Below are 13,027 nucleotides of genomic sequence, written 5' to 3'. Positions count from 1 at the left end.
AAGCAACAACCGCACTGCTCTGCGAGCACGGACGAACTTCCTTCTCGGCAACCAGTACGGGATCACGAGGAGTGTGACAGTGCGCCGCCTTATGCCGATGCTTAAGCAAGCCAACCAGAACCAGCTAGCCGGCGCTTCATTTGTCAGGGTTGTGACTGCGCACACCCTTCTTGCGTACGTCACCTGTCTTGGACCGAAGAAAACACAGCCAGCAATATCAGACGAGGCATTGCAAGTAGTATTTAACCCCAGCAGGATCAACAAGTTCAACCACGCGAAGTATGTATACGATGGCATCAAGGCCGCGGTCAACAAGGTGAAATGTGCGATGCCATCGAACCCTACTAGCATCGAGCTCGAGAGCTGCCTCATCGTGCTGCAGGTGATCCATTTTCATTGGCCTCCGCGTACACAACACCACACGCTGATCTGATCTGTTTTTTCCCAACCATGGTTGCATGGTAGTAAACATTTTTGCATCTTTTTTGTTCTCGCAGATTGCGCTTGTCGAGCATCGCCGGTTCGGTCTTCCTGGATCTCTTCAACAGCAGCAGCCACGTATAGCAGATTACATAGAAGGCAACCTAAAAGATTTGCTCCGAGCTTACCTCCCCCACAACATAGAAGTTGGCCAGGTAAATTCCCTTCTGTGTGGACCCAGAACTTGAGTTTAGCACAGCACAATCTTATCGAAACTCGAGACTTAAATAGCAGTGGAATTCGTTTAAATAAATTTGACCTGGGATCGCTTCTTTTTTGTGCAAAACATGTCGCAGCACATCGTGATCTTATAGGATACATGCGCTTATTATTCTATTTGTTCCGAATAAGCCTTAGTATTTTTTCACACTTGCAAAATACGTTTTGGCAACAGCCCGTAAATTTATTTTTTTGTTCGGTTTCCTTTGCGAAAGTACGACGAGATCGTGGACGATGACTCCGACCCCTCCGAGAGCCAAGACAAACTAGAAGTTTGCGGGGACGGTGGGCCAGCACCCGGCAACCCTACACCAGCAACGATCAGCGAGGCCAGCAGCAGAACCCCCATCCCCCTAAATGCCTTTTCGACGAGAGTTTTTTCCGCAAGGTAAATAAATGGGATGCTAAACAACGTTTCCTGTGGCTTGGTGCTCGTACCAACGAGGTTTTATGTCATGTACTAGCAATCATCATTTTACCTTGCAAAACAAATATGTTCATTACTCATCGGCTTTGTTGCCTTTTTTTACAAACCGAATGCCTTTACTGTAGTAGACTAATCGGCGTATGCTATTTTTTTTTGCCGCCAATGTTTTCCCCCCGCGGTTGGTGGATCTGGCTACGCAAGCCATTCTGGTAGCACAGCAACGGACACTGCTAGCGCAATCTGTCGAACAGCGTAAGTTTTTTTCCGCCCTGACTGCCCCTGGGAAAGACCAGGAAACGCTTATCACTGACCTCCTAACGGAAATGAACAACTCACACATCTCTTCTGTGTACCAGACCATGGCCTTCTTCCTAAAAAATTCTGCCAAGCTCGCAGGTATATCGTCAGAAGACGTGTCTCTGTACGAAGAGGATGCTAGCGGTCCCCACGGTATTGCACTCTTCAAAATTCCTATACGCTACGCTTTGTGTTAATTACAAGAAAGAGATGTAACGTCAGGACGGTGCGTTTGTAATACATTGCCCTCAATGCACGCACAGAAATTCAGTGGAGCGAGGGTGTATATTCGTCAGAAGATTTAGAGACCATCCCTGGGAGCGCAGCAGCCATTGGTATGGAGGGAGCGTGTACACATCATTTTCTTTTCTTTTTTTATCGACGTATCAATGAGCCATCACCAACAGAACTATCGATTGAATCACCGCGTTTTTTTTGTGTTATGCAGGGATAAACTTAAGAGAACCTAGCCTGGACCAAGCAGGAAAGGGGAAGAGCGTTCTAGCATCCGAGATGTATGATACAACCTTCACAAGTTTGCTGCACAGCCTCGCTCTCCTCCCACGTTAACTAACCTGTTATACTTAGCGTTACGATTAACATGTCGTCGCAAATACAACTCACGAGCTGGATGGACTTCCTATAGGAAATTTCTCAGGGCACCCCCATAGCGCGCAGATGACCATGAATGAACTGGACCCAAAACGAAAAGGGAAGGCTATTTGCGTCGAAGGGAGCAATCCGCCCAACGCGCAGGGTGGGTCGCACGTACTGAATGGTACGCAAACTCATTCATCATTCAACGCCCCTTTTTCTTTGTACCCCTATGTTCTTCATGTGGAGAGTTAAATTACTTTTCCTATCAACCCAGATTGGGATTTGAACGAAACAAATGGAACCCAAATTGGAAGCTTCTGCTTATGCGACCTATACCGCTCACCGTTCAACCTGAACGAGAGCCAGCCCATCATGGAGTACGTCGATTTTGGCATCATCCCGGAATACAACGGTTGGCCCCATCATCAATCCAATACCAACTAAAATTTTCAAAAAAGAATCTTCTGACAGCTTTTGTTTTTGCAGCATCCCCCAGACGGATGGGAAGCCCAGATTTTGCGGCGCATCAGCCTTTGTTCGACCGGACTCCAGAGAATACAAGGATTTCGGCTCTGTACCCAGGATGGCCCCATCCCCAATGAGAAATCAACACGTAATTGAGTAGAATCGCTAACTGGTCTTTCCATCATGTTTCGGTCTATTGGCCTAACAGTTTTATATGTTATTCTTGCAGTTTCGGTTAGAACTTTCATCAACGCCGGCACGTTACCCGAGGTAGACGCCGAACAAAGCAGTAAGGCGCCATCACCCACTGGCATGCAGACCTTGAACGGTAAATAGAGCTGCTCCCTTACCTGGCATTACCCACACCTCAGTCTCTTGGTTTCAATAACTAATACGAATGTTGATTTTTTTTTATTGCGTCTCCGTACACGGACAGCCCCATTGCATACCACACGAGGTAATGGCAATTTCCTGAACGTTGCCCCCTCACCGTTCATACGGGCTCTGCACCACGAACTGCCCGATCGAGAGGTTGCGCGGAACTTCCACGACAATGTGTACACATGCTTTGGGGAGGAAACACAACGGTTAGTTGAAGCTATGTTATAGGAATGGATTATATTCATATGGATACTTACTGCATTTTATCCGTCGTAATCCCAGCATATGGGTTAGCCACGTCGGGTTGCCGCCAGTGAACCTAACTGGTCAGCAAGTGAAGGAAGCATTATGCTACGAATGGGACCTCAGCTTCGATTGTATGGACGCAATAGTTCATCTTTCAACGAGAAAGAAGCAGCCATGCACATTGGCTTACCTGCAGGCAGATGGAGGATTTTTGCTTCCACCGAAGTGATGGTAAGAATTTTGACTAACTATGCATCTCTACCAAAATAAGCATCGTAATGAACTTCAACTTTGTCCGTACTGACGCCCAATACATTGTTTTTTCCCAAAACAGCTGCAGTGGGTTTATCCCGAGCGTAAGCGTGAAAATCAGAACATTCTGCAGATTCTGCGCCATGGGATATTTGACATACCCACCCACCTTGCAAGAATGGTACGCCTCATGGATTCATGTTGTTTCATCTTCGACGCTCAATCTATGGAGATCGATAATCAACCCCAGATAGCACCGCTGAAAGTACTTATCCCTGTGTTCGAGCAGATAATGCTGCCGTATCCAGCAGAAGGGAGTTGGTCCCTTTATGTGCTTGACAAGATCTACCGCCAGATCACTGTCGTCGACCCAGTATTAACATGGAAAAGGGAAGACGAGTACATGGCAAAGCATGCGAAGAACATCCGGCTCATCAAGAAGGGATTCACGCCTATAGGCGCCCTTATTGGCGGTGGATGGAAGATTAAAGAGAAGGAGTGGGACACCAAGTACAACTACAAATTATCATATCCATGCACCGTGTGAGTAATCCCGACAGAATTAGTAATTGGGACCACACACACTTAATGTGCCCTCCACGCATGGCACTAATGTTTTGGCACCCCACAGGGAAGAATCTGCCACCTTCATCTACCACTATGCCCGGTACTTCGACGGGGACACTCTCCTAGCCAATATCGACCCAGTAAGTAATTACCGGCTTCTTCAGTTCAGTACTGATTCTGATGGTCGCCCATAATTACTAACGGTGATCACATTTTGTGTTCTAAAATCCAGGAGGAGTGCCGTAGGTTGAAGCACGAGATACTGTATGGGGTCGTTGGCATGGCCGGTAACGCTGCGGCCATCCCAACTTTCTGGAGCAACAACGGAACTTGAAGTCCAGGCCAGATCCCACCGCATCAACAACCCAGCCCCCAGCAACTATCCCTAGTTTTAATTAGAAGACTATCTCAATATGATGTCCCTAAATCCTGTCATCATAACGATGACATGGGATAAACTGCTATGCTTCTGTACCTGTTTGTATAATTATGCGAAACAACCATAGTATAATGTGTTTAGTCCAGATGGTGTCCGCACGTTTCTCCAATCATTAGTACCAGGTACGATATTATCTCAGTAGCTGACAAGATAGCAGCCAACAATACACGATTTCGCACGGCAAATGCATTCTGCTGGTAACCCTGGTCTACTCTTCGTCGTCAGACGATATTACGACAACCCTTCCTTCCAGCTCAGCTTCCGCTGCTATTTCAGCCCACATCGCCTGCTCCGCTGCTTTATCCGTCCTCTCTTCAGCCTTCTTCGCCTTCCTCTTCCTATCCTCTTGCTTCTTACTCTTGTTGGATGCTCGAGTCGCCTCCCTCAGATCAGCTGCTTCCCTTGCGTCCTCAGAGACGCCGGCATCAGCAAGGCCGGTCTGCCAACGCACACCGAAGGGGGCCCCACGATGAGCCCGCCTAGACACAGAAACCCCCCTTGATCTATCTCGGACCCCGTGGCTGGGGCGACGGCCATGGATACTGCCCGAGGTTTCCTCGCCGAAGAGCAACCAGCGTAGTCAGCGGCCCCCCGAGCTCATAGCCAACCACGTTTCTTCACGACACAATCCTATCTAGCCTTCGTGTCCTCCAGTTCTGGGATTTCGTTTTCCTACCACAGATTTCGCAGCCGTATCAGCCATGCTACTTAAAGGCACCTTGCGAACCTACCCCCATTTAATGCCACCAGAATGGGCCCGTTGTCTATGACAGGGAAGGACCTTTACGTGCGTCGCGCACCGTTGTGCGATGATATCCCAAGCAGGACATGGAACAAAGCATGGGGGCCAGTAGTATTGAATTTAGATCAATCACCCGACCCTGCTTGTAGGCCGTCCATTTCTACCGTTCTGTTCATCTTTGTGTATGCAGTCCGCAAAACCCCGCGCACATAATGTTTAAGTAAGCGCCAGTACGTAAACAACCGCAAGTAATCAACACGAACGCTCACCCCGTAGGTCACAAATTGGTGTTGTAAGGTTCTGCAACAAAGGTGCATTAAACATTTGATTCACTACAGGATAGAAGGCAGAGTAATATAAGATCACATCCGCACGAATAGCGCAAATGAATCGTTGCACAACGTACGCCATGACCCGCTGATCAGAGGACGTGAAAATTAGTCTTTATGGCCTCCAGCACGTCGGAGGGCATCTGCGATATGTTGCCCTCTAGCCTCATAACATCATATAGGCTGCACTGCCGGTGATTAGCGTAAGCTGCCTGAAACATATAGGAGGAACGGACCGTTACGCGGCACTGTACATGCTGATGTCACGGATAATCTGTGTAAGCAAATAAATCCAAATGTTTACCTCTGTGAGGGGGCTCAACAACCTCGAGCCGTCGTAGTTCTTGAGTAGGAAAGTCATGCATAGCGCTGATTGCTCCCTACATTTGAATGTCAAAATTCGGTGAAACGAAGTGGGGTGTTAGTTTTCCAGCTTTCCGTATGACAATCATGTAAGAAGCAATGTGGGGGGAGCTTTACCTTGTGAACTTCTCCGTCATTAGCAAGGGGAATCGAACCTGCCAGTCCGCAGTGTCGCAAGACCAATTCTCGAACAGCCTGGTCACGCAACGGAAGAAGGGATTCAGCAACACGTCGCAGACGTGGTCGTGATACTTCACCCGATCATTCTGAAATCCTTGTGGTCCAGCCGAAGGGTCAATGACATGGATCTTTTCAACTTCATATCTAAAATGTACGCACACTAGCCCTCCTCCAGCTGAGCAGGTATCGCGAACTGTAGAATGAAAAAAAAAACAGCTCTAATTCATTTTTTAAATGGTTGGCAGGGACGCGACTACCCTCACCATGCGGCACGACATGACGTTGAAGAACCTGCCGTCAACGAGGAACTGGCTTAGCGTTGATTTCAGACCGGCAGGATCTCCTCTCATGAGGGCGGAAAGCTGCGCGTGCACAGCCGACGGATGTTGAAACCTAGAAAACTACCATCACAGAAGCGACAACTCACACGAAGGACAATTACTTACCTTACCGAGAAGTCTGGTTCCAAAAACTTCCTCCAACGCATGCCGTTCGCATCCTTGCTGAAGAAAGCGTCTACTTGATCCATCCGACGGATGAGTAGGGTGCACATATCGTGACAGACGCTGCGCCCGAAGACTAGTTGCTGTTTCAGAAACAAACCGTCCATCTTTAATAGTCTCGGGCACGGATGGCAGATCCAATTCCTGGCTGACAAATAGTCTCCACATCAACATGGATGTTTTCATGTCAACCATAGAACCAAAAGAGAAGACCACACCTAGCTGGTGCTAACTATTCTCAGCTCGCGAGGGTTGTCGATGGTGCAACACCCATCCAATGGTCTATGGCCATTGTTGCCACCGGCGAAGGAGTCGATGGGAATGAACCAACGGCCCAAGGCTCCCTTGCGAACCGGCACGGCGTTAGCACACGCCTCCCAAGGAGAACCGCCAGCTGCGTCTCGCCAAACAGGACATCACCACGTGCGTTTGTTTCGTCTATCGCCGCCATCATGAGGACAGACCAGACGTCGTCCGAGAACACCACAAGGCGGTCAATCGCCCCCGCGGCAGACGTATTAACATCAACAAGGGGGGTGTTCCGATGATCCGGCACTTCCATTTTCTGCGTACAAGTCACGACGCACTTCCCCTCAGACCGTGCTTGCTTACTGCTTCGCCTAATGTCCACACCTGATCGGACGAACAAATTATCGTTACTATCGGAGATATGTTCAAGCAGCGGACGATTGCGCCGCCATAGTAACAAAGTATCGTTACTATCAGAGATATCGTTACTATCAGAGATTCTTCATCGAGTAAAGTTGAGGACAGAATTCACGTACAATGGGACTCCGATCCACCCGGCCTCCTGTCACGACGTTCGCTGCTGTCTGGCCACAAACGCTTACGCGTGTAAGGGTTGTGCCCGGTAGAAGTCTCTGTTGAGAAAAAAATTCGACTATTATATAAACAGACTCCTTTTAATATTATCGAACTCTCAATTTTCGCTTACCATCGTCGTCCCCTTCCTTGAACTAGTCCTGAAGCCGCACTTGGTTACCGCCGGTGTCACGAAAGAGCTCCCTGTTGTTGTGGGCCAGGTTTTTGGTTTTCGAAGATGGATTGCAAACTGAGAGAACTAGCGGAAAGGATTCGGAATAAATCAAAGGTAACTGAATGTACATTACCTGGCAGGTGTTCCACGCCATCTTCGACATTATCATTTACCGGCGCCCGCGACAACAAATGCGCCCTCGCAAGCGTGTTGGCAAATGAAAACATCTCCTTCTAGCATGTAACTCTGAAATCGTTTGCAAACGACAGCAACGGAGCATTGTGCTCTTTCAGGATGACGGGGATGGTCGAAAGTGCCTGCTTGGATTTTTACTACCCGTCAGTCAGGACATCAATAATTTCTAGAACTGCGGAGTCAAAACATGGCCTGCACTAACCAGTTCTGGATAAGACGTCCGTAGGTGTCGTGCAAAATCGCTTGCGCTAGATCCATCGAAGCAAGATTTTGAAGTGTGATTACCGACAGATGGTTTTTGTATCAAGCCCCTACGAGTTGTCTCTTCAACAGGACCATCTGACTTGGCCACGGCGCACAGGGCCGACGGGCCACTGTCCAACATCTGCACGATTAACAACACCACTTCAGCCCAACAAGAATAACTTCGTAATAATAGAAGGAGAGAACAAAAATATCACGGTCTTAATTATGGTTGGGTGGTAGAAAACGGCCTCTCCGTTGTACGTCGCAGTTAGGATGTCAGTAATTTTCCTGATGGTTTCATAGTCATAGACGGCCACCCTTGGGGTGGCCACCATGTCCCTGGGTATGCAACTCAGATCCATGGTGTCCAGGTAGAATACCTGCGTACAACAAGATCCACATAAGCAAAAGCATTCCCACAAAATGTTCTCCAAGGAGACCGTTTTTTTTTTACCTGCAGGAATAGGTGGCATCCATTCAAAGTCAGCGTCGAGTACCCGTTGGCCTCGTCGGATTTCAGGACGTAGGCCGACCAGTTGAATTGGGATATCATATCCGGGTCATTAACAACGCTCAAGAAATCTAAGGCTACGTAATCATACTTTGAAGAAGGGGCCAGCAGGTTGCCAACCACGTATATCACGACTGCGATTTTGAAGCAATCTGTCTCAATCTTAGACGAACTCTCATCCAGCATCTTCAGCAAGCAAGTCTCCGCCGCTTTTAGGCCGTGAGCACCTCTCTCGCCCAACCCCCGTGCGAACTCGGTGTATGCCATGAAAGCTTCGGAAGGAGCAGGAAAGAAAATCAGCAACGGCGTCCTCGGTGAGCTCATGCCTCGTGTTACATGACGGTTTCTGGAACTACTCAGATTCGCACCCTGATGTTTATTGGAAGGAGAACAAGAAAGAATGTTTCTTAAAAAGATGGTAGGATTTGATTTGTGGAATTTTCGCGTAGCTTTTTGTTGGAATGTGCAAAAATAGCTCAGTTGGTAGAGCTCCGCTCTTGCAATTGGGTCTTGTATTAGCAGACGATATATATATCGGTTCACGATGCATTGCCACTCAAAATCAAGATATTCGAATTGGATTTTCTTTCACCACTACTATCGTAACGCACAGAAAACACTGACGTTTCCGCTGGCTTTCAACCACTGCCACTTTACCTGAGCACTGTGACGCACTCGGTCAAGTATTGAGTTTCTGCTAGTATATCAAGGACTTATGAGAACTGAAAAGAAAAAAACTAGGCAAAGGAATTTTCATAGTTCATTGAGCTAAGGGAGGACCATTCGTGGGGGGTTCGTGGAAGAGTTGGGTTCGATTCCCTTTATACACGATGTGGCGAAAAAGACTGATTCAACGAAATATGCCATTAAGATTTAAAACGTGTCGTCTACTTCCAGGAAATGTTCAGAACAGAGAACTTTCTCTAATCCAACGCCGCATTCTCTGAAGATTGAGGAACAAGAGGAGATCCATTAAAAGAAATCTTTCTCAGAGAGAAAATCTAAACAATAACATCAAATTGAAAATTCTACGTTCGTTAGTTTCTTGGATTTCACTCACTCTATTTTTGCTACTCTTCTCTTTTTTTTCTTATGGTTTCTTCAAATTTCATCCCACTAGCTGGAGTAGAGACGTTCGAGAGTATGGGATGGAGACTTGCTTGCTCACTGAGCAAGGAAGCCTTCTCTAGGTTCTTACTTCGGAGTGGCTATGGCTCCTCCATGACTCTTATCATGGCCGTAGGATTCGCTCTACGGGTCTTCTTCCTCGCTACCGAAGGGGGGCTATCCATGGGAAATTCCATGATGCCTCACGGAGCTGCCTCATCCGAAGGATTCACATACACTTCGGATTTGGTAGACGATTCGACCTCATCCTCCACTTATGAAGGATTCACATACACTTCGGATTTGGTAGAGGATTCGACAAGTTCCGAGCGTGGTACGACCTCATTGCTCCCTCAACCGATTCTGGGGGAACAAGCTACGCCTCCCGCTCTTCCAGAAGCAGTTAATCAGGCTCAGCCCACGACTTCCTTTCCATTTCAATCCAATGAGATAATAGGGGGAGATAGCGTAGAAGCCATTGAAAGGAGGCTTTTGGGAAGAATTCTCTCCCCTTCTGCCTATGAGATCAAAATGACCCGCATTCAAGTGGAAGACCTATTCGAGGTCAAGGTTGAGATAATCAGGAAGATGTTGGGCCTGCATCGAAGGGGAGATTGGATGGGACGTGGGGCGAGGGCCCTGGACAATCCGCGTACCACTACAGGCGAGGAGTCCCTGGAAAGACTCTTTCACATGCTAGGAGACCTTCAGCAGAATAATTTGCAATCTGCAACCTTCCGGCAGTTGGTCGAAAGAGTCCTATTACGGACGGATGCAATTCAGCACTCTGCTACCTAGGACATGGATTCTATATGAACCAACGATTCTCTCTTCTTCCAATGGTACTATAATTCCATATCCCTAGGAAGGTAAAAAAGCTTCAGATAATAGAACTTTTTCTTCTTACTAACTTTGTCAAAGAGGCTAAACAATCAATGACCAATAAAAGACCAACGAAACGACGAGTGAGAAGGATAAGGAGGAGTAGTAGGAGGAGCTTCTATTGAAGTAGAGGTTTCATCGAGTGATGGCGAGAGATAGAATGCGACAAAGCCTAAAGGAGAGAGCACTTAGACATTTCACTTTGAGTACGGGGAAGTCCGCAGGGAGGAATTCTTCCAGGCGTATTACTGTTTTTCACCGAGGGGGGGGATCAGCAGCTCAGGAATAACACCTAGGCTTTTGAATTAACTCTGTGATTTTTAATACGGAGGAAATGAAAGTCGAAGAATTTTCGAAACTTGGTTAGTATTAAGGTTCTTCTCTTCCAGCCCCCGGGCCCCTCTCTGATAAGGAAAGTTTTCAAAACGAAAAGAAAATGACAAATCTGGTTCGATGGCTCTTCTCCACTAACCACAAGTATATTGGTACTCTATATTTCATCTTCGGTGTCATTGCTGAAGTGATGGGCACATGCTTCTCCGTACTGATTCGTATGGAATTAGCCGGACCCGGTGATCAAATTCTTGGTGGGAATCATCAACTTTATAATGTTTTAATAACGGCTCACGCTTTTTTAATGATCTTTTTTATGGTTATGCCGGCGATGATAGGTGGATTTGGTAATTGGTTTGTTCCGATTCTGATAGGTGCACCTGACATGGCATTTCCATGATTAAATAATATATCATTCTGGTTGTTACCACCAAGTCTCTTGCTCTTATTAAGCTCAGCTTTAGTAGAAGTGGGCAGCGGCACTGGGTGGACGGTCTATCTGCCCTTAAGCGGTATTACCAGCCATTCCGGAGGAGCAGTTGATTTAGCAATTTTTAGTCTGCATCTATCGGGTATTTCATCAATTTTAGCTTCTATCAATTTTATAACAACTATCTTCAACATGCGTGGACCCGGAATGACTATGCATAGATTACCACTTTTTGTCTGGTCCGTTCTAGTGACAGCATTCCTACTTTTATTATCACTTCCGGTACTGGCGGGGGCTATTATAATGTTATTAACCGATTGAAACTTTAATACAACCTTCTTCGATCCTGCAGGAGGGGGAGATCCAATATTATACCAGCATCTCTTTTGGTTCTTCGGTCATCCGGAGGTGTATATTCTCATTCTGCCTGGATTCGGTATTATTAGTCATATCGTATCGACCTTTTCAAGAAAACCGGTCTTCGGGTATCTAGGCATGGTTTATGCCATGATAAGTATAGGTGTTCTTGGATTTCTAGTTTGGGCTCATCATATGTTTACTGTCGGCTTCGACGTTAATATTTAGCTGGATCGCTACCATGTGGGGAGGTTCGATACAATACAAAACACCCATGTTATTTGATGTAGGGTTCATCTTTTTGTTCACCATAGGAGGGCTCACAGGAATAGTTCTAGCAAACTCTGGGCTAGACATTGCTCTACATGATACTTATTATGTGGTTGCACATTTCCATTATGTACTTTCTATGGGAGCTGTTTTTGCTTTATTTGCAGGATTTTACTATTGGGTAGGTAAAATCTTTGGTCGCACATATCCTGAAACTTTAGGACAAATCCATTTTTGGATCACCTTTTTCGTGGTTAATCTGACCTTCTTTCCCATGCATTTCTTAGGGCTTTCGGGTATGCCACGTCGCATTCCTGATTATCCAGATGCTTACGCCGGATGGAATGCTCTTAGCAGTTTCGGGTCTTATATATCCGTAGTTGGGATTCGTCGTTTCATCCTAGTTGTCGCAATAACTTCAAGCAGTGGAAAGAACCAAAAATGTGCGGAAAGTCCTTGGGCTGTTGAACAGAATCCAACCACACTAGAATGGTTGGTACAAAGCCCTCCAACCTTTCATACTTTTGGAGAACTTCCTGCGGTAAAAGAGACAAAAAGCTAGGCGCACCTCTCCTAACTATTGCCCCTTTCTTTATTCTAATCAATTTTATCTTATTATATTATTGATTGAAAATATTTTCTATTGTGTGAAGAAAAGGTCTAGACTCCGTATAGACGGAATCTAAGATTAATATTTTCTATTGTGTGTGTGAAGAAAAGGTCTAGACTCTGTATAGACGGAATCTAAGATAAGAACCTAACAGAAGCGACTCCTTCATGGAATATAGGTCTTAGTAAGGCCTATGTCAGTTCGAACCTGACGAGTCCATCTGTTGCCCTAACTGAGTCTATTAGCTCTTGTTGCCCTTAGCAGCACTGGTGGGTGAAATTACGGTTTTGTTATTAAAAATAACTCGTGGGTTTGAGATATTTCATAAGTAGTGGCCAACTACCACACCTAATTGGTGTTATGATTGGTTAAGATGAATGAGAATACAACCAAATAAAGGTTGTTAATCCATCTTCAATAGGGAAAGAATGACAGTATCCTGGGGATATAATAATATTGCGGAGTCCCTAAATCGCGGCGAAGCACTAAGAAACAACATGCCATTTGAAGCACTCGGATGCCCAACCACAGCTATCACAATCACTCGAAACTGAAGCAGAAAGTGGAAAAATGAAGTTGGGAAATTCTTGTGGTGTATGGTC

General features: G+C 46.4%; 2 long non-coding RNA genes across 2 annotated transcripts; both read left to right on the top strand.

Moving 5' to 3' along the window:
- Window positions 1-264: 264 nt before the first annotated feature.
- LOC112270887 lies at window positions 265-946 on the top strand. The gene is made up of 3 exons (XR_002963472.1): window positions 265-382; window positions 498-635; window positions 915-946. It is a non-coding gene; the product is annotated as an uncharacterized LOC112270887 (long non-coding RNA).
- A 48-nt stretch (window positions 947-994) lies between these two features.
- Window positions 995-4,464, top strand: LOC106865822. The gene is made up of 14 exons (XR_002962145.1): window positions 995-1,378; window positions 1,483-1,576; window positions 1,687-1,758; window positions 1,872-1,938; window positions 2,070-2,201; window positions 2,295-2,432; window positions 2,507-2,633; window positions 2,715-2,813; window positions 2,922-3,072; window positions 3,149-3,343; window positions 3,447-3,545; window positions 3,654-3,907; window positions 3,996-4,071; window positions 4,164-4,464. It is a non-coding gene; the product is annotated as an uncharacterized LOC106865822 (long non-coding RNA).
- Window positions 4,465-13,027: the final 8,563 nt, after the last annotated feature.

This window comes from Brachypodium distachyon, chromosome 1 (genome assembly GCF_000005505.3).
Source record: "Brachypodium distachyon strain Bd21 chromosome 1, Brachypodium_distachyon_v3.0, whole genome shotgun sequence".
In the NCBI taxonomy this organism is placed as follows: Eukaryota; Viridiplantae; Streptophyta; class Magnoliopsida; order Poales; family Poaceae; genus Brachypodium; species Brachypodium distachyon.
This window is presented reverse-complemented; position numbering and strand designations above follow the sequence as displayed.